We start from the raw sequence: 20428 nt of genomic DNA, 5'->3' as shown, positions 1-20428 counted from the left end.
AAATAATTACAATTAAAAGTTATCTTCTTTTTAAAATTTACTCTATATTATCAAATACAGAGGGCTATTTCATTGGACAAAAAAATGAAGACAAAATTGTTCCTTTTAAAGCAAGAATTGGCCAAAATATATATATTTTATTTATATATACATATATATACAATATATTTGGAACCATGTTTAAACGTGTACAACCTCCTGAGTTTTCTAAAAAAAATTTATGAATTTTTTTTTTTTTTTTTTAACACCTCACTTGTGGTATGTTTGAAGCTGTTGCTGTTGTTGCTAAGGCATTCATTGGCTTTTAACTCCTGTATTTGAGGTTTAAAGGCTCATTCCTTTTTTCTACAGATAAAATGCTAAGATAGGACATGTTGACAGGATATGTTTTCAATTTGACTTGTGCCACCCTTATCCTTCTAGGCATCCTCTCCCATCATGTTTCTCCCTATCTCACTATGTCTGCCTCCCTGTCTGAGTCGCTGCATGTGTCAGACAAATGATTAATTCTCTACAAAAGAAGGTGGGCCAAAAAGATTAAGAAATATAAAAGGTGAACAAATAAATCATCATTCCTCATGCATATGTAAATAAATATATTTGAAAAGAAACAGATTATGGCAACAGATACATGTAATCACCCTCTGACTCACACAGATGCTCCACACAATACTCTTTCTGACCTCTAAGTGCCACTATTTTATTAACTGCTCCTTCATGCAAACTCATTGAATGATTTGGATTCATCTTGTTTTATGTAGTGCCTGAATAAATTTGAATAGGGTCAGCTGGACCACAATAATATTTTCTTAATGAAATCGTTTGTACCCGACCACAAAAAAAAAACACATCCCCTTTGAAGGGTAAATGAATAGCAAACTGATTGAAAGTTAATAAAGCTCTAATGGTTTAAAAAACAACAGATACTTAATTTAGATTCCTGATTTAAAGATGTTTTAAAACATATATGTAAAGAAATCTATCAGATGACATTCAACAACAAAAAGAGAAAAACTTTTCCAGCTCTTAGCATTAATCAGTTTGTTCTGGATTCACCTGCACATCTGCTGTATGAACTTAAACCAAGAAATATTTCTCCTTTCATGTTTCTCTGTTATATGTTTTTTATCGTGAACGTTTTCCATGCAGATTTGCTGCTATAAAAATGGATCCAATTCTCTATGAAAAGGAAATGTAGAGGTCTGGGAGAAAGTTGTTATCCTAAGTTGTAAAAGTTTAAGCTGCAAAGTAAGTATTGAAGTTAAGTTTATTTAATTTTTCAATGCTGGTGATTTTGTATAAAAAACCTTTGAAGAACAAACAAAACCAAGCTTGCTTATCCACAGGTTTGTGTACAAGTTCTGTGTGGTTCTCCTTTGCATCACAGGTTGTTACGTAGATGACTCCAAAGAGCTGTAATGATTCAGGAGGAGCCTAAAAGGGGTGGGTTCCCCTCAGGGGATCCAGTCATTTGCTTCATCCAAGAACTTGTTGGACTGCCTCTTATTTAAAGTTTTCTAGGAAAAACTAATCCAGGAAATCCTCTCCAATACCCTCTTCACCATTCCCCTGACTGCCTCTGCACTTTCCTGATCTGCTGTTGGAAGTCCTCCATTCTCCATCAACATCACTCACCTGACTGTCAATTCTTTACCTTCAAAACCCTCTATCAGGACAACAAACAAAGGATTATTACTAAATTGCACTTCTCACCACAATCTGCCAACCTTAGCCTCTGTGGTTGTACTCACCTTCTTCTGTGATCTTTATCATCTACACCAGCAGAAAGAATCAGTTCCCTTTTCATCAACATTATTGTCCTCAGTTCCCAAACTCATCTGATTCTACTACCAATTACTTCACTGACTGGCCCCCTCTTCAAAGCATAAAAACATTTACTTGCTAAACTACCTAAAACTTCCTTAGTTGATGGCACAATGTTTGTGTAACAATGCCTATATGACCTTGCTAGACGGTTACAATCTACGTTTTGTTCCAACTTATCAGTTTAAAAAAATAAAAAATGTTTGTTTTGCAAGGAAAATAAAAGGTAGCACCTGCTGGGTTTTTCATGCCAGATTTATCTGTCAGTAGGGTGATGGTTGTAAACATCTTAGATAGACAACTAGTAATTATCAGGTGCAATACTTAGATATAAAAAAAATAAACAAAACATTTGAAGTAGCGGAGGATGCTGGAGTAGCACTTCTGCATCTGTGACAACCCTAAGGTGTTAGGTTGTGGTTTTCATTTTACTCATTTTTTTGGCTTTTGCTTTTTTATTACATGTTAACACACTATGATATATTCTGTTAGTTTTGTCATTCAGGTTTTGCCATATAGTTTCCATATATATGAACTCAGATTCGCTAGTTTTTCTTAATGTTGGTACAATTCCATTATAGATTATTATTTTGTATTTTGTACTTTGACATTCATTTCCATACTAATTTTTCCAATGATTTTGTGAATTTACATTTCAGACTTCCAATCTAAGTATAATCCCAACCATTGCTTTGTTCAATTGTAATTCTGTCACTACTAATCCAGATTTCAACTGATTAGCTCCTTTGTTTTTTTTTTGCATTTTTTCTAACCTGCCCACGTGTAAACATTTAGTTTCCATCTTAGCCTCTATTAGATTCTTATGTTTAAAACTATTATATGTTTGGCCCTCATCTTTACATTTTGTTGTGTCTGTTCTTCAGGTAACAGTTTTTTAAGTTCTCCTCAGTCTATTTGTCAAAGTAGTTTACCATTTCGCCATGAAAAGACACATCCAGTTTCTCCCTATACAATTTTCAGGAGGTTTGCGGTCAATTTCAAGTCAGGTCACCTTGCACGAACTTGTCAGCTGGATGCAAGTGGATGCACCCCTGCAGTGGATGCAATCAAGCGGAACTTTGGTTATGATTGGAAAAAGTGCTACTTCCTGAATTTGGGTGGCAAAACAATGTTTTGTTTAAAGGTAGCTTTTGTTAAAAATCAAAATAGGCATTGATTTCACACATTCTTCCTTGGTTTATCAAAGGTCTGCGTCATGAGGATCTATGTTGAAGCACTGTTCTAGTCCCAAGAGTAAAGTTTTAAACCATTGCACCAAAAATTTGGGTTAATAACTTGGACATTTTGACCTTAGATCTTGTCAAACTAAAATACAGCGCTACTACTTTACTTTACTTCCTAACCAGTTACTGTCTTTACAAGTCTTCAGTGAAGTAATGGCTCTCTGTTGAAGTCAATTTTAAAGTGGCTTTTTTATGAAGGTGTAGAGCTGTTGAGTGTCCTTAGAAAATTTTGCTGGTATATTTTCTCTGCTTGAGGGTTTCTTTATTCCAAAATACTTTATACTTAGTCTTCACTAGTTGAAACACTTTATAATACTAAATTACTGTGAGACATGACAACGGCTTTTGACAGGCTGGAGACACTACCAGGAGACAGGCCAGTACACCAGGGGATGTGGAAGAGACTGTAGGAGGGCAACACCCCTGCAGCAGAACCGCTACCTCTGCCTTTGGGCAAGGAGGAACAGGAGTGGCACTGCCAGAGCCTTGCAAAATGACCTCCAGCAGGTCACAAATGTGCATGTGTCTGCACAAACAGTTAGATTCCTACTCCATGTGGATGATATGAGGTGCCTACCTCCACAGATGGCGGTTGTGCTTGCCGGCCAGTAATGTGAAGGGTGCTTTGCATTTGCCAGTATTGAAACATCTGCCAGGTTGGGGCAGAGTTCCTTCTTCAAGTGGATGAGTTCATATATCTTTGAGACTGGTGCCCCCGTAACCCAGTCCTGGATGCAGTGGAAGATGATGAGAGAACTAGGCATGTAGTGGGCCCAAAGAAAAGTCCCAGAATGGTGAAATTACCTGCCTAAATTTATATGGAAAATAGCTTCAAAAGTCTGGGCCTTTTGAAAGGCAGTGACAAAGGGTCTAATGATTGAGTTGAGACAGTACAGTTGGAACCCATCACCTCCTTGATGACATTACAATTTTGAGATTTAGCGCACATCATAAGTGAGCTTGGCATGGTTAATATATCATATATATACATGCCATTATCAAATGTCCTGTTAAATATTGGTTCTTTTCAACTCACTGTTAAGTGTCTAGATTTAGTGCACGCTAAAAAGTATATTTAAAGGCAAGTAGTGTGGTGGAAGAATTTTCAAAGGATGTTTGTGCATGACATAATTTATATGGGGGCAACAGTGGTGTCAGATAAAGGAGTTTGCCCTGCAACCGGAGGGTTGTCAGTTCAAGTGTTGTTGTATCCTTGGGCAAGACACATCATCCCCATTGCCTACTGATGATGGTCGGAAGGACTGGTGGCACCAGTGTATGGCAGCCACGCTTTTGTCAGTGAGCTCCAAGGCAGCTGTGGCTATACAATAATATAATGAATGACTGAATGTGGTGTAAAGTGTTTTGGTCAAGTCCTCAGACTTAAAAAGGTGCTATACCTGTATAAGTACAGTCCATTTACCATAAGCTACAATATTTTTAAAGGCATAAACATTTATTTTTCATCTATTTCTTCATTATTTTTCATCTTTTTAAAAGATGAAATTGTCCAGTGAGTGGTTTCCAAATGAAATAAAATCTGTCTAAAGTCTAAAAGTCTATTTGTGTATACATGTTTCCATGCCCACGGCAGAGCGGGGTTTTTTTCTTATGTACTTTTCAACTTTAAAGGCAGGCATGATTAATTTTTCTTTAGATCATGATAGCCTAAAAACAGTATTCATTTGACCTTTGAGTAACGGATTTAAATTGCTCCTTTTGGTTTGTTTTACTTAGGCAAAGAAGTACTTTTGACACCTCTGGGAAGGTTCTTTAAAACTAACACCCTCTATCTATATTCAAAACTTCTATTTAAAAATAAGACAGGAGTTCTATTTCAACCATTCGACATTAAGTCGAATAGGTATGCCCTAACTAAGTTATACATTTTGTATACTACACGCGGGTACTGGCTTGTATTTTGCGATTTTAAAATAATTATTTGTGAAAAATTTGTATTCAAAAAAAGGATGCTTCTTGTAACAAGTTGACAATGCACTGTCCCACCAAGAAGCATAATAAATGTTATACCACTCAGTTCGTAGAAATCTTTTGTTTTACTCAGACTGTTAAAGTATGTTATGTTATGTTATGCTATGCTATCTCTTGAATATTTTGGAGGGTAGGGAACAAATCATGTGGTTTAGGGTATCTTTTGTATTTAGTGACTGTTTCTGGTGTTAATATCTAAATATATTTTCATGAAACCTGTCTCTTCTCAAAAGTAGGCCAAAGTGCCAGATTGTTATGTGTGTGGAGATATGGCCCATCTCTAGCCCATCTCTCATAGGTGCTGCCTCATGGTTAGTAGATTTCAGTCTGAATGTGTAAGGGTCTATATTTGAGTTAAGGATCTTTTTGTTTTTACAGAGAGCCTTTGAGTCCTCCTTTTCAAATTTATTTGGTCACGATTAACCACATTGCAGAATATTTCAAACAACAGGCATTTAGACAACAATACTATATATAAAGATGAAAAAAAGCTTTTGTCTTCAGTGCCTGGTGAGGATGAAAAAGTAAACAATGTTTTTTGTCTTTTTCTTTTGTTTCTTGTCTTCCAATTATTTATGATTTTTTTTTGTTTGTAGACATTGACAATATTGTGTTGCAGCAGTTACATCCATACACTCACCGGCCACTTTATTAGGTACCCCATGCTAGTAACGGGTTGGACCCCCTTTTGCCTTCAGAACTGCCTCAATTCTTCATGGCATAGATTCAACAAGGTGCTGGAAGCATTCCTCAGGGAGTTTGGTCCATATTGACATGATGGCATCACACAGTTGCCGCAGATTTGTCGGCTGCACATCCATGATGCGAATCTCCCATTCCACCACATCCCAAAGATGCTCTATTGGATTGAGATCTGGTGACTGTGGAGGCCATTTGAGTACAGTGAACTCATTGTCATGTTCAAGAAACCAGTCTGAGATGATTCCAGCTTTATGACATGGCGCATTATCCTGCTGAAAGTAGCCATCAGAAGTTGGGTACATTGTGGTCATAAAGGGATGGACATGGTCAGCAACAATACTCAGGTAGGCTGTTGCGTTGCAACGATGCTCAATTGGTACCAAGGGGCCCAAAGAGTGCCAAGAAAATATTCCCCACACCATGACACCACCACCACCAGCCTGAACCGTTGATACAAGGCAGGATGGATCCATGCTTTCTTGTTGTAGACGCCAAATTCTGACCCTACCATCTGAATGTTGCAGCAGAAATCGAGACTCACCAGACCAGGCAACGTTTTTCCAATCTTCTATTGTCCAATTTCGATGAGCTTGTGCAAATTGTAGCCTCAGTTTCCTGTTCTTAGCTGAAAGGAGTGGCACCCGGTGTGGTCTTCTGCTGCTGTAGCCCATCTGCCTCAAAGTTCGACGTACTGTGCGTTCAGAGATGCTCTTCTGCCCACCTTGGTTGTAACGGGTGGTTATTTGAGTCACTGTTGCCCTTCTATCAACTCGAACCAGTCTGGCCATTCTCCTCTGACCTCTGGCATCAACAAGGCATTTCCGCCCACAGAACTGCCGCTCACTGGATGTTTTTTCTTTTTCGGACCATTCTCTGTAAACCCTAGAGATGGTTGTGCGTGAAAATCCCAGTAGATCAGCAGTTTATGAAATACTCAGACCAGCCCTTCTGGCACCAACAATCATGCCACGTTCAAAGTCACTCATATCACCTTTCTTCCCCATACTGATGCTCGGTTTGAACTGCAGGAGATTGTCTTGACCATGTCTACATGCCTAAATGCACTGAGTTGCCACCATGTGATTGGCTGCTTAGAAATTAAGTGTTAACGAGCAGTTGGACAGGTGTACCTAATAAAGTGGCCGGTGAGTGTATATTCTCTCTGTTCTCTCTGTAAAAATCTTTACCAGTTTAAAATCATAACTGCACCTCTAATATCACACCAGAGTTTGACAATGATAAAAGAACTGCAGTCTTTATTTTTCGCTTTCTGGATCTGCAGCTGCAGCTGATCCAGAACGCTGTTGCCCGTGTCTTCACTAAGACAGAGAAAGTAGAGCACATCCCCCGAGTTCTAAAGTCCTTAAGCTGGTTCCCTGTATCTCAGAGAATAGACTTTAAAATACTTCTGTTAGTCTATGAATCTCTGAATGGCTTAGCACCTAAATACATCACAGGCTTGCTATCAGTGTATCAACCCTCCAGACCACTCAGGTCTTCTGGCTCCAGGCTGCTCTGCATACCTAGAACCATAACTAAACATGGAGAAGCAGCATTTAGTTCCTATGCTCCACTTATCTGGAACAAACATCCAGAAAACTGTAAAAGTGCGGAAAGCCTGAATTCCTTTAAATCAAGACTAAAAACACATTTGTTTAGGATTGCCTTCGACTGTTCTAGTTAAACAGTCCAACTGAAACATCATTAGTTCAACTTTTTTATTTTCTTTAGTCCAACTGTTTTTAATGTTCTTTTTTGTTTCTTCATTTTTTTATTTTATTGTATTTATTTTTTCCTACTTGCTTCGATTCTGTTTTATTTTCCTATATTTTAATCATGTAAAGCACTTTCCATCATGTTTGTACTGAATTGTGCTATACAAATAAATTTGCCTTGCCTTGCCTAGCATGGAACTCACATCAGCTGAGTTCCATGCTTACAAACACAGAGATGACCAAGTGGAACTGCATTCCACAGGTCAAAAGTTGTCACTTTCCCCCCTTCTTTTATCCCCTTAGAAGATGAAGGGGAAACTTGGAGCCTGCAGAAATCTCTGTCAAGCGTTCCGAGAGGAACTAGCTCTGTGATTGGATCACTCACAGTCCTCCTCACTGAAAGTTGACTTCATCAGATATTGGATTGCTTTGGCCGAGCAAGCAACCTACTGTATACTCAATCCTTTAGTCAAAGGACCATAACCATGAGCACACCTAATCTGCTTCTGACCTAGATCAGATGAGGAGCCAGAAACACTTAATGACAAAATGCCCTGGGAGCCCCAAGTAACTAGCCTTACCTCTCTGTGAAGATTCTTAGTTATCCAGGTCATGGTCAAGCTTGAAAAAGTTCAGTTTAGGCTACTGGATGTGAAGTTTTCTAGAAGGCGTTTCTCTTCTCATCCAAGAGGCTTCTTCAGGTCTACCTAGTGGTTGGGGACACTTAGATTAATATACTGTAGGTGTAACGAAGAATTAGAGGAGACAATAGAGGAGGTGGTTTCAGACATAACCTTTCACCTAATTACAAATCAGTTTTAGAAAAAATACCCAAAAGATTCACCTTTTAACCCGCCCTCACTTGACTCACCCTTCAATGAGGCTTGTGACCAAAACCACTCTGAAGAGGGAGTTAATGATCATTAACACCCACCATATGACCTCTTTTGGCAATCCAGTGGGAACGTATGAAAGCCACATTTTGTCCTAATTGTAGGATTTCTAAATGTATGCAGACCAAAACCAGCTTCCACTAGCTGCATCTGTCAATTATCAGGGATCCCCTCTCTTCCCCAGCAGATACACTGTGGGTTTCAACATTGGTTCTTGGTTGGATATGGGTACAAACGTTTGACAACCAAAAGCCAATGGTGATACAATGTCAAAATCTAACGTCAGTTAAACTTAACGTTTTTAAAATCAATCTGACATTATCATTTAGTTGATTTCAAGTTGAGTTGTTTATTAACCAACTTCCAACATCACCTCAATGTTGATCCCAACAGCTTCACACGGCTAAGAACAGAGGACCCAGTGCTCAAGGCAAGACAACCAGTGGGATTATTCAAAAAGCACTTATTATAAAAACAGATCTGCGGTAGCAGAAGCTCGAGCGTCTAATGCCATGTTCACACCTAAAGCAGCAGAGGCAGCAGGATCAGCTAGTTTACATACAAAGTCAATGGTTGGCGCGCATCAAGGCGCAGCAAAACGTCCGAAGCTGCTTCAGCCACGCGTCAGAACTAAACTGGTACAAGCAGCAAAAAGGAAGCAGCAGCATTTTTGCTGCTCCTGTTGCGTTTGGTGTGAACGCAGCTATAAGCTGATCTTGGCGATGGCAGGCAGAGAGACACATCGGTGATGATACAGATCACTATGATAACTCCTCTGAAACAGTTTATCAATGCCTAAATTAACTTAAAATGCCGAAATCTGCTGGCAAAATATGTTCACTTTTATTATCCTGGTGCCTGCAGTGTGGATTACGTACATGAAAACGGCCTTCCAGCCACCACGGCAAACTGCTTAGAGGCAACCGGGCCAGAGGCTGCTGTTGAATGGGATTCCTAGTGACAGAGCACCGCCGCTATGTGGAGGTCTGAGTGGCTCCGACAGCGAAATAATATTTGAAGGCAGGATGGTAATCTGTACTGACTGCACAGATGAAGTTTTCAGGTGGATTTTCTCAATGAAAAACATATTAAAACTACTTTTTACCCACTGATCACAGGAAATATAGCTGCCATTGTTACAGACAAAGAAATGATAGGGTAGCTCCGCACAACGTTCATCAGACCCACTTTTCCCCCACGCAGCTAGATCACCAAAGATGCTCTTGCTGCTTGTGGTGTGAATGTAGTATAAGTCAGGAACCTCTGCAGGAGAGAAACACAGCATAGTGAACACGATAAGCTGACAGAGGATGAATATTTAAGTGAATCACTCAACTGACTTAACAGTTCAGTCCATGCTCAGAGAATGAGGTAGGATCCAGCCGGTGGGCTGCCAAACAAGATCTGGCAGGCACTGCCCAGAGTGTCCCAAATGCTGTGGCCGCAGAGGACGGAGAAGAACAAGAGACATGATCAACGCAGATGAAGGAAGGAAGGACCTTCCAGAAGAAGGCTAAAGCCATTGTCAAAGAGTTTCACAGGAGTCCAAGACAGAAGATCAGAGATCCAAAAGGAAATACAGGTTGAAGTCAAGAAGCAGATCCAGGTTCATTAAAAAAGGACATTCCAGCAGGAGTCCAAAAACAGGTCCGGAAAACAGATCATACGGGCACAGACAGGCTCAGTGGATGAGAGGCACAACAGGATCAGGTAATCAGAAACACTAAGGTAACACTGAAACACTCTCATCACTGGCTTGTAAATAATCTCGCCTAATGACTAGAAACAGACAGGTAAAACAGATCAGATGGGAACAGGAGGGCTAAATGGTTGAGAGGCAGACAAGGGAATTAGAAACACTAAGTTAAGGCTGGCCTACTCTCCCCACTGGCTCGAGAAAAATAATCTGGCTTTGATGACTGGAAGCAGGCAGCTTAAATAGAGGCAGGAGCAGGTGAATCAGATGAGCAGTAATGAGAAACCGAGTTAGACAGGGGAGTGAAATTAGTAATTAACCAGTCATCAGATCATGCCAGTGCTAATGTCAATTAAGAAAGGATTTAACCTAAGCCCAATTTTCATTTTTGCATCATACTGTAGTCCGATGGTTATCCATCATTGTGGTAAAACTTTGTTTCAATATTACATTAACATCAAATGCCTGCTGGGTTGTCTAGACATAGTGCCTGAAGTAAGAAGATTCCCAATTCTGCAGAGCTCTGTTAGTGCCTGATCAGATTTATACTTTACCATATTGACTGTTTGTTTAATGGATAACTAGTCATCATTTAAAAGTAAGTAAGGCTTAATTAATTGTTAAAACTACCTAAAGACTTCCTTAAGACTCCTTGATTTATCAGTTCTGCTGATTTTCTTAAAAAAAAATGTATTATTTTTTTTAGTAGTTTAGTGTGTTCTACTGAAGAATGATTATTAAACGTTAATAATTGCTTGTAACAGATAACTATTTTGTTGATAAATTACAAGTGGTGGTTGTATGTTGTTTTTTTTATCTGTAAACTGTTTCTGACAATTTCAAGTTGACATCTTGAATGCACAGGAACTATCCTTGTGATCTGGTTAATTATTTATTAATGATCAACTTTAATTATAAATTGAATTGGTAACATTTACAAGTGTTTAATTTGAAACCATGTTTGAAACTGGTTTAAATATTCATAATTCCTGGTTGTCATGTTGGGGTTCAGGTTTCTAACCCACATGCAGAACACCAAGGAGTCAGAGTAAAATTTTAACAATTTATTGACGTTATGCACAAGGTTGGTTGACAGATACTGGAATCAGATGATAAACACTAGGTTAGTTGACAGATACTGGAATCAGGTCCGGGACTGGTCACACAAGGCTCTCTGCAGAGAGGGACAGTTAGGTTAGCCAGGTAGCTAATGACCTTGTAGCTGAGGGAATGTGGAGATCTGTACCTGTTCAGAGATTCAGGCTGAGTGGCAGAGGGAGGGAACCAGGAGGGTCCAGAGACTAATCGATGGCAGAGGGCTTGGCAGCGACAGAACTTAGCTTCAGGCTTGTGAGTGTTCGGAGCTTCTTCAAGTAGCTTCTTGAAGGATGGTTGGCAGATCCAGACAGTTTGGTCTTCAGGTTTGTTACTGAGAGCAGGCAGGCAGGTTACAGTTGAGTGGCTCTTCCAGAGCTCCAGGGTCTCAGTCAGATTCTTCCTAGGAAGCAGAGAGGACAGAAAACTGGTTTGGTTCAAGTAAGGCTTTCTGGGAGTCAGAGAATCAGGCAGGCTGGTTGGCTCAGGCTTGCTAACCGTAACTGGCTTAACACTCTGGCGCTGAAGAGTAGTTCTGCCGCTGCTTTTATGCTGATCTCCCTGATGAGCAAATCAGCCGCAGGTGTGGTAGTCAGCTTCAGCTCCAGGAGACCTAGGGCGCCCTCTGCTAGAGAAAGGTGGACAGATCTCCAGATCCCAACACTGGTAAAATAAGTTAATAAAAACATAACTTCAGAATTATACTAAAATCAATAAAGCGCTAGTAGATTTTAATTAAAATATTCTAAAATACAGTTAGTTATAAATTAACTGTGATTAGAATAATACATTATTAAATATTACTCCCAGCTCTAACTATTTACATTCATTGTAAAGTCCCCGTAATGTTGACTGTGCCTTAATTACTGCCTGTTTGTTTAATGTTCTTTAGAGCGCCCCCTACCATAACACTCCCACCTTCCCAAGCTGAAACCCCTTTGAACCTGAAAAAAACATGGAAAATGTATTTGAAAGGGGTATGCTGAAATATTTCCTGAAGTTATAACTGTCTAGGCTAGCCTAGATGGCTAACCCTGGCTTCAATCCTATCTTATCCCAACTATTTTCCTGTTATAGACTAGATAAGGCTTATTTCTGCATTTTCACCTTTCAAAAATGTTTAATTATCTGAAATTTCTGTAAGACAAAATCCCCAAAACTGTACAAATCTGTATGCTTTGTTTGCTCAAAGTGCAAAGAAGAAAATGAATCAACTAATTCTTGAGAGTTTCTTTGTATATGAATAAAACACATTGCAACAGTTTATAGTTTTATCTTCTAAATATCTTAATTAGGCTGAGGGGAATTTCTGTGTGGTTAAGACAAAAAAAACAGCAGAAACTTTGAGTTAGATAACTCCAAATCTAGTTGCATAGAAGTGACACAATTTGTGTGCACCAGTTATTCCGTGTAATATGTATTTTTCAAAGACATTTGTTGTGACAGAACAGTTACACTGTTACTATTTTGTTTTTTACAAGTTTACTTCCTAGACATGTTTCCCAAAAGTCCTTGGTAAATTTCAGGATTAAAATAATCTGTCTTTAAGTATTGTTGATTTTTGTTTAAAAACAATTCATTAATAAATAAAGAAGTTGTGTTGTGCTTATTAACCTATTAGAAGGAAAGACAATTACAATTGCATTTGGAATCATAGAGTCATGTTTAAAAGAAAAGGCACCTTTCAGGAATTACTTTTGAGGAAACATCCTTTTTACTAATAAACATATAGGTGAATCATAGAAAAAAATTTAAGATTCGATCTTCATAAAATGAGAGCGGAAAATAGAAAAATGTAGTCATTTGGTTTATCTTTCTGCGTTTGAATCATTAAAGCTTAATAAAAGATGTAATGTTTTGTTTTTATCCGAGCTGTTGTTTCAAGGAGGTTTGTGGTGCAGAGCCGTTACATTGCTGATATTTTGGTTCAAACTAGCAGAAGGCGTTGAAGCCTTGCGGGTGCAGCAAAAATTACTTCTGGGGTGGAGTTTCTGATAAAGGTGGTTTCCTGTATATGCTTCTTTTAGTGTGGCTGTGTGTGTGTGGGATGGTGTGTAGGTGTGTGTATGTATGAGTGAGAGATCTATTCAAAAAAAGCAGCTCAAGCTAAACACATTTGACAAGTAGAAAGACTTGTCAAATCAGCAAAATATTAAGTATCTTTCATTTCAATGTGTACATGCTTATATGTGTGTGTGGGTGGGTCTTGCTGTCCATAAACAGGAGTACATTTGCAAGCTGATATAATTGTGCAATAATTTCACCTCCTCTACTGTGTTTGTGACGCTACAGGATTTGTTTTGCTAATTTATACATGGACAACAAGACTTATCACAGTTGCCCCTGACAATCACCCTTTGTCGTGATTTGTAGAGTCGGGGGTAACTGAGGGTGCAAAGGGGGAAAGTATGACAACAAAAAAATAATAGTTATTTTTGTTTTACACTAAGGTACTGATGACAAATCACTGCTTTCAAGCAGCTTTGTTACCTGCCAGATGTATATATCTGGCAGGTACCTATATATATATATATATATAATAGTAATAATAGTAATATTTATATATATATATATTTTTTTATATATATATATATATATATATATATATATATATATATATATATAACTGTTTTCTCACCCCTCGTGGTGTGGTATGTGTCAGCGCAGTATCTTAGCTGTTCCTAGGACTGCACTCTTCTGGACAGAGACCTCTGATGTTTTACCTGGAATCTGCTGTAGCCACTCTCCCAGTTTGGGGTCACAGCTCCCAGTGCTCCAGTTACGACTGGAACCACTGCTGCTCTTACTTTCCACATATTTTCTAGCTCCTCTTTCAGCCCTTGGTATTCTTCAAGCTTCTTGTGTTCTTTCTTCTTGATGTTGCTGTCGCTTGGGATTGCCACATCTATCACTACTGCCTTCTTCTGCTGTTTGTCGATCAACACAATGTCTTGTTGGTTAGCCATCCAGACATTGTGTGTCTGGATGTCATGGAGGGTTTCACCCCAAATCCAGCACTCTGAGGCCGAGGGCTAGTGAGTGTCAAGACCACTGTCCAGGATAAAACAACTAAGATCCAGGAGTACATCAGGAAGATGGCCCCCAAAGACAAATGGCTTGGCGAATACCTCAGACAGGAGAAAACCAAAAGTGAGGATAAGAAAGATGAAGGAGAACCATCATGGAGGGACAAGCCGCTGCACGGCGTGTACCACAGACAAATAGAAGAAGTGGCTGATATCAAAAAATCGTACCAGTGGCTGGAAAAGGCTGGACTGAAGGACAGCACAGAGGCACTGATCATGGCAGCACAAGAACAGGCAATCAGTACAAAATCAATAGAGGCCGGGGTCTACCACACCAGGCATGACCCCCGGTGCAGACTGTGCAAAGATGCCTCTGGAACAATACAGCACATAACTGCACGGTGTAAAATGCACGCAGGAAGTGCATACATGGAAGTGCATACATATATATATATATATATATATATATATATATATATATATATATATATATATATATATATATATATATATATATATATATATATATATATATATATATATGGGCATGGGAATCAAAAACCGGTTCCTGTTCAGAACCGGTTCTGTGTGTTCCACTTCCATGGCAACGTTTGGCAGCTCGCTTAACAATTTTCTTATCGATTCCAGGCAGCACCAGACCCTAGGGCTCTGGGCAGCACTTTTTTATGCATACGGAATTCAGTAAGCAGGTATGACCTTGTGACAAAGTGGGTGAGAACACCATTTGTCTCAGTTTATACATTTATTTTGTTTGCTTGATTTAACCATCTCTTTATTCTGTAGTTTGCATTCATTTACTATCCCGGGTTTGTTTATGTTTGCATTTTTACAGATAATTTAGTAAACATCTTGGTTTAAATCAGGTGATAACTTTTCAAGGTTTTGTTTGATTATGTAACTTTAGTTTTATTTTGGTGAACTTACCTTACCTGTCTTTCAGGAGGAAGTGTGACCTCACTTCCTGCAATTAAAGACTCCTGTGTAGAGCTGTGGTCACAGGAAGATACCAGAGGAAGAGGGGGGGATGAAAATCCTTTTACATTTTGTTAACTATTTAAAATCCTTGCCAATGTTACATTTAGATGTAAATATTTGTATGGTGTTTATTCAGTACATTTTGCTTAAAATTATAGTATGTAACAACAGCTAGGTAGAGAGTAAATGGAGCAGCCATATTTGTTAATGGAAGAGTCCATTGGAGGCCATTTTGTGTTTCAGACCAAACAGGTATAAAACAGAGCTGTTTGAGGTTCAGAAGAGGAAGGAACCAGGTCAGTGTAGCTGGGTGCACTTGACATTATTTATGGTTGATTTAAGTTCAGTTAATGTTCTGTTGAGCCATGTTAAACCTCTGAGTTATTTTTTTTGGAAATTTCTTTTGTAAATACTTTTTTTTGCACCCTTGTTTTGCAATGTAAATAAACCACCTGCTACATTGGACATCTGCCTACTGCCTTCTTCAGCCACTTGGCCAGGCTATCTCACATTTGGTGGCAGCGGTGACTCCCAGGCCAATTAAGAGGCAGTGAAGATAGTGAAGATGTCAACCCGGTCAAAGAGAGGCTTGGTTCCAGAAGGTGAAGCTGGAGAATTTGAAGAAGCCAGTGACCAACAAGGGGCAGTAAGTGGCTATGTTACCGGACAAGAAAATGTGGCTGAACTGACAAGGCTTTTGCAATCCTTGATGCAACAACAGGCTGAACGTGATGTCAAATTGGAACAAGATTATCAGCGGCAGGAAGACAGATGGAGGCAAATCCGGCATCAGTTTTCTCAGCTTCAACAGCAGGTGCATCAGGAGAAGATGGAAAATCAGCAACTACGGGTGGTTCTAGCTTCTACCTCTGCTCAGTCAGGAGGACCTACTCCAGAACCACCTTCCCTTTCACAGGATGTACACCTACCTGACTCTGGACCAGCACATCAACCAAGTGGGATTCAGCATTCAAACCTGGTGAGACATTCTACCTGGAAAGGGCCAAAAATGCATCCCTACAATGAAGGTGAGGACATTGAACATTATCTAACCACCTTTGAAAGAATTGCACATGCCTGCCAGTGGCCTCAGGATGAGTGGGCCCTTCACCTAGCACCACTGCTAACTGGTAAAGCTCGTTCGGCATATGTAGCCATGGATATTGATGACACTATAGACTATGCAAAAGTGAATTGTGCTGTTTTGCAGAAGTTTGAAATAAGTGAGGACACCTATCGAAGGAGGTTTCGTTCCTGTACCATTGGAGAAGGAGAAACCCCAAAGGAACTGCAGGTCCGGCTCAAGGACTGGTACATCAAATGGATGAAGCCTGAAACAAAGACAAAGGAACAAATCGGAGATGCCATCATCTTGGAACAGTTTCTTGAGGTACAGAATCCTGATGTTCGGATGTGGATTAAAGAGCACAATCCAAAGACTTCCAAGGAAGCAGCAGAACTGGCTGAAGCCTTCTTGTCAGCACGTCGACCATCGAAAGACTTCATTAAAGCTAAGTCACTTTCGTACTTTCCTTCAAACAAATCATCTGGTGGCACTGACTTTGGACTGAAGCATCCAAGACAGAACTGGAATAACTCAGATCCTGTCAGATCTGAGAACAGAAGTAAAATAAATAAAGCTTGCCATTTCTGTGGCCAAGTAGGTCATTTTAAAGCACAATGTACTAAAAGATCTGCTAGTAAAAATTACATGTGTGCAGCTTTAAAAAATCATCTCAGTAAGGACAATAGAAGTATAGTTGATTTTCAGCAACATGAACCTTCTGTAGGAGTGCTTATTGAGGATAAACCCTGTGTAGCTTTGCTAGATTCAGGAAGTAATCGCACTCTGGTTAGACAGGACAGTCTTCCAAGGGATGTAATATTTTCTGGAGCAATAGTTGATGTTTGTTGTATCCATGGTGACAATGTACCTTATCCTATTGCTGAGGTTTCAATTGAAGTTGAAGGTCAGAGTTACACCCTTTCAGTGGGAGTACTGCAAACACTGCCATATCAAGTGGTGTTGGGTCGTGATCTCCCAATACTGACAGAGCTAATAACCAGGCATTCCTGTCGGGCCGAAGTTAGTGAAAGTTTTCTAGCTATCACAAGGTCAAAGTCTGAGAAGCGACAGGATAATTCTTCCGGTTGGGATGAGTTACCTTTTGCAAAGGAGGATGTTCCATTGAGTGAGGTTAGCTTTAGCAAAAATGTGAGAAAGACCAAAAGGGTGAGAAGACGTGAAAAGGTCAGAGGAACAAAAATAGCCGGGCACAATTTAGAACCTTTAAAGTCTGAAGGTCTTCCCAGTGCTAGTGATGTTGCTAAGCTACAGAAAGAAGATCCAACACTTAAACCTTTGTTTGCTAAATGTGTTCATGAGTCAACTCTAGTTAAGGGCAGAGAGGAAGTATTTATGGTTAAGGGGGATCTGTTGTATCGCCGCAGCAGGATTGGTGACCAGTTGGTGATCCCACAGAGTTTGAGACCCATTATTTTGAAAATGAGTCATTCTATTCCCTGGGCAGGACATTTGGGGCAATCTAAGACATTTTCTAGAATGGTTCCCAAGTTTTACTGGCCCCAACAGTTCACTGACACAGTAAAATACTGCAAAGCTTGCCCACAGTGTCAACTAACAGCTCCAAACAGAAAATCTGATAGGGCTCCACTAGTTAGCATGCCTATCATTGATACACCATTTTCACGCATTGCTATGGACATAGTTGGACCTTTAGAACGGAGTAAGGCAGGTTATAGGTATATACTTGTGGTCTGTGACTATGCCACAAGATATCCTGAAGCATTTCCCCTGAGGAAAATAAAGGCTCGTCAGATTGTAAACTGCCTTATACAGTTGTTCTCTAGAGTGGGAATCCCTAAAGAAATCATCACAGATCAGGGCACCAACTTCACTTCAAAGCTGCTTAAAGAGGTCTACAGTCTGCTGGGAATTCAAGGTGTAAAGACCAGTCCCTATCATCCACAAACAGACGGTCTTGTGGAGAGATTCAACAAGACCTTAAAATCAATGCTCAGGAAGTTTGTGAATGATACAGGTTCAGATTGGGATCAATGGCTTCCATTTCTTCTATTTGCCTACAGAGAGGTTCCACAAGCGTCTACTGGGTTTTCACCATTCCAACTGCTTTATGGACATCCAGTCAGAGGTCCAATGGATGTTTTGAGAGAAGCTTGGGAAGGATCTAGGTCAGAAAAGATGTGCACTGAGCTCTCATATGTTCTTAAAATGAGGGACAGGTTGGAGAAATTTCAAGAACTTGCCAACACTAATCTGGCTCATGCACAACAACAACAGAAGCGGAGGCACGATAGAGCTTCAAGAAGAAGAGTTTTTAGTGAAGGCCAAAAAGTTCTTCTTCTGTTGCCAACTTCAGAGAGCAGTCTTCTTGCAAAGTGGCAAGAACCATATCAAATCACAAAGAAGACAGGCCCAGTCACATATGAGCTTTATCTCCCGGACCGTCGGAAGACCCATCAAGTTTTTCACGTAAATCTGTTAAAAGAATGGACTGATCAGCCAGAGGCTGCAACTTCTATGTGGGCACGCACAGTTGTGGATGAGGATGAACCTCAGGAGCAGTACTTTCCTACTTCAACTGTCAAATCTGTACTACCAGACCTTCATCATTTATCATCAGAAAGACATCATGAGGTGCAGCTTCTTATGACAGAGGAACTCTTCAGTCTGAAGCCAGGTCGTACACACCTCATTGAACACAAGATCACACTGCATTCACCAGATCAACGGCCAATCAGAGATACCACTTGCCGGATTCCAGCTAAACTACTGCCTGAGCTTAAGAATGAGCTCGAAGAAATGCTGGCTGCAGGGACCATCGAGGCTTCATACAGTGAGTGGTGTAGTCCAGTGGTGCTTGTTCCGGAGAAAGATGATTCTAAACTTAGATTTTGTGTGAACTTTTCTAAGTTAAATTCTGTATCCGCTTTTGATCCTTATCCAATGCCGAGGGTTGATGAACTGATTGATCGCTTGGGACATGCTAACTTTCTGACAACCCTTGACCTCTGTAAAGGATATTGGCAGGTGCCATTGACGGAATCATCAAAGGACTTCACAACATTCAGAGTACCGAGTGGATTGTTCCGGTTCACTGTGATGCCTTTTGGTTTGCATGGAGCGCCAGCAACATTCCAAAGGTTAGTGGATCAGGTTTTAAGAGGTGCAGAACAGTACGCGGCTGCATACATTGATGACATTGTTATCTTCAGTCGAACATGGGAGGATCATCTGAAGCATCTTCAAGATGTGTTTCAACGCATCAAAAATGCAGGGCTTGTCATAAACGGCAAGAAATGTAACATCTCCAAACCTGAGGTGCAGTACCTAGGGTATCTGATAGGAGGTGGTAGTATCCGCCCTCAGATTGGAAAAGTGGAGGCAGTTGCTGCAGCACCCTTACCGAACACCAAGAAAAGACTGAGATCCTTCTTGGGATTAGTGGGTTGGTACCGTAGACTGATTCCCAACTTTTCTTCTAGGGCTGCTGTGCTAACAGACATGACAAGAAAATCTAGTCCTACAAAGCTAAAGTGGTCTGAAGAAACTGAGAATGCCTTTAATGATTTGAAAAATTGTCTGATTCAGAAACCTGTTTTGCAATGTCCAGATTTTGATCTACCCTTTACAGTACAGACCGATGCCTCTGATGTGGGTTTAGGAGCGGTCTTACTGCAAGGAGTGGAAGGACAGCAGTTGCCAGTTCAGTACATCAGCCGCAAACTTTTTCCAAGGGAGATGAGGTACTCAACTGTTGAAAAGGAAGCTTTGGCAGTTAAATGGGCCTTAGACACACTGAGATATTATCTAATTGGAAAAGAATTTGTTCTTGAAACTGATCATCGGGCTTTACAATGGATCCACAACATGAAAGACACTAATGCAAGGATAACAAGATGGTATTTGTCCCTTCAGCCTTTTCGTTTTCAGGTCCAGTATCGACCAGGAAATAAGAATGTTATTGCAGACTTCCTGTCCCGTTACTCAGAGGAATAACGGCCTTAAGGGGGGGGGGAGTGTGACAAAGTGGGTGAGAACACCATTTGTCTCAGTTTATACATTTATTTTGTTTGCTTGATTTAACCATCTCTTTATTCTGTAGTTTGCATTCATTTACTGTCCCGGGTTTGTTTATGTTTGCATTTTTACAGATAATTTAGTAAACATCTTGGTTTAAATCAGGTGATAACTTTTCAAGGT

This window comes from Cyprinodon tularosa, unplaced genomic scaffold, assembly GCF_016077235.1.
Source record: "Cyprinodon tularosa strain WSP-4 unplaced genomic scaffold, ASM1607723v1 ctg379, whole genome shotgun sequence".
In the NCBI taxonomy this organism is placed as follows: Eukaryota; Metazoa; Chordata; class Actinopteri; order Cyprinodontiformes; family Cyprinodontidae; genus Cyprinodon; species Cyprinodon tularosa.
Note: the sequence above shows the minus strand (reverse complement) of the source record.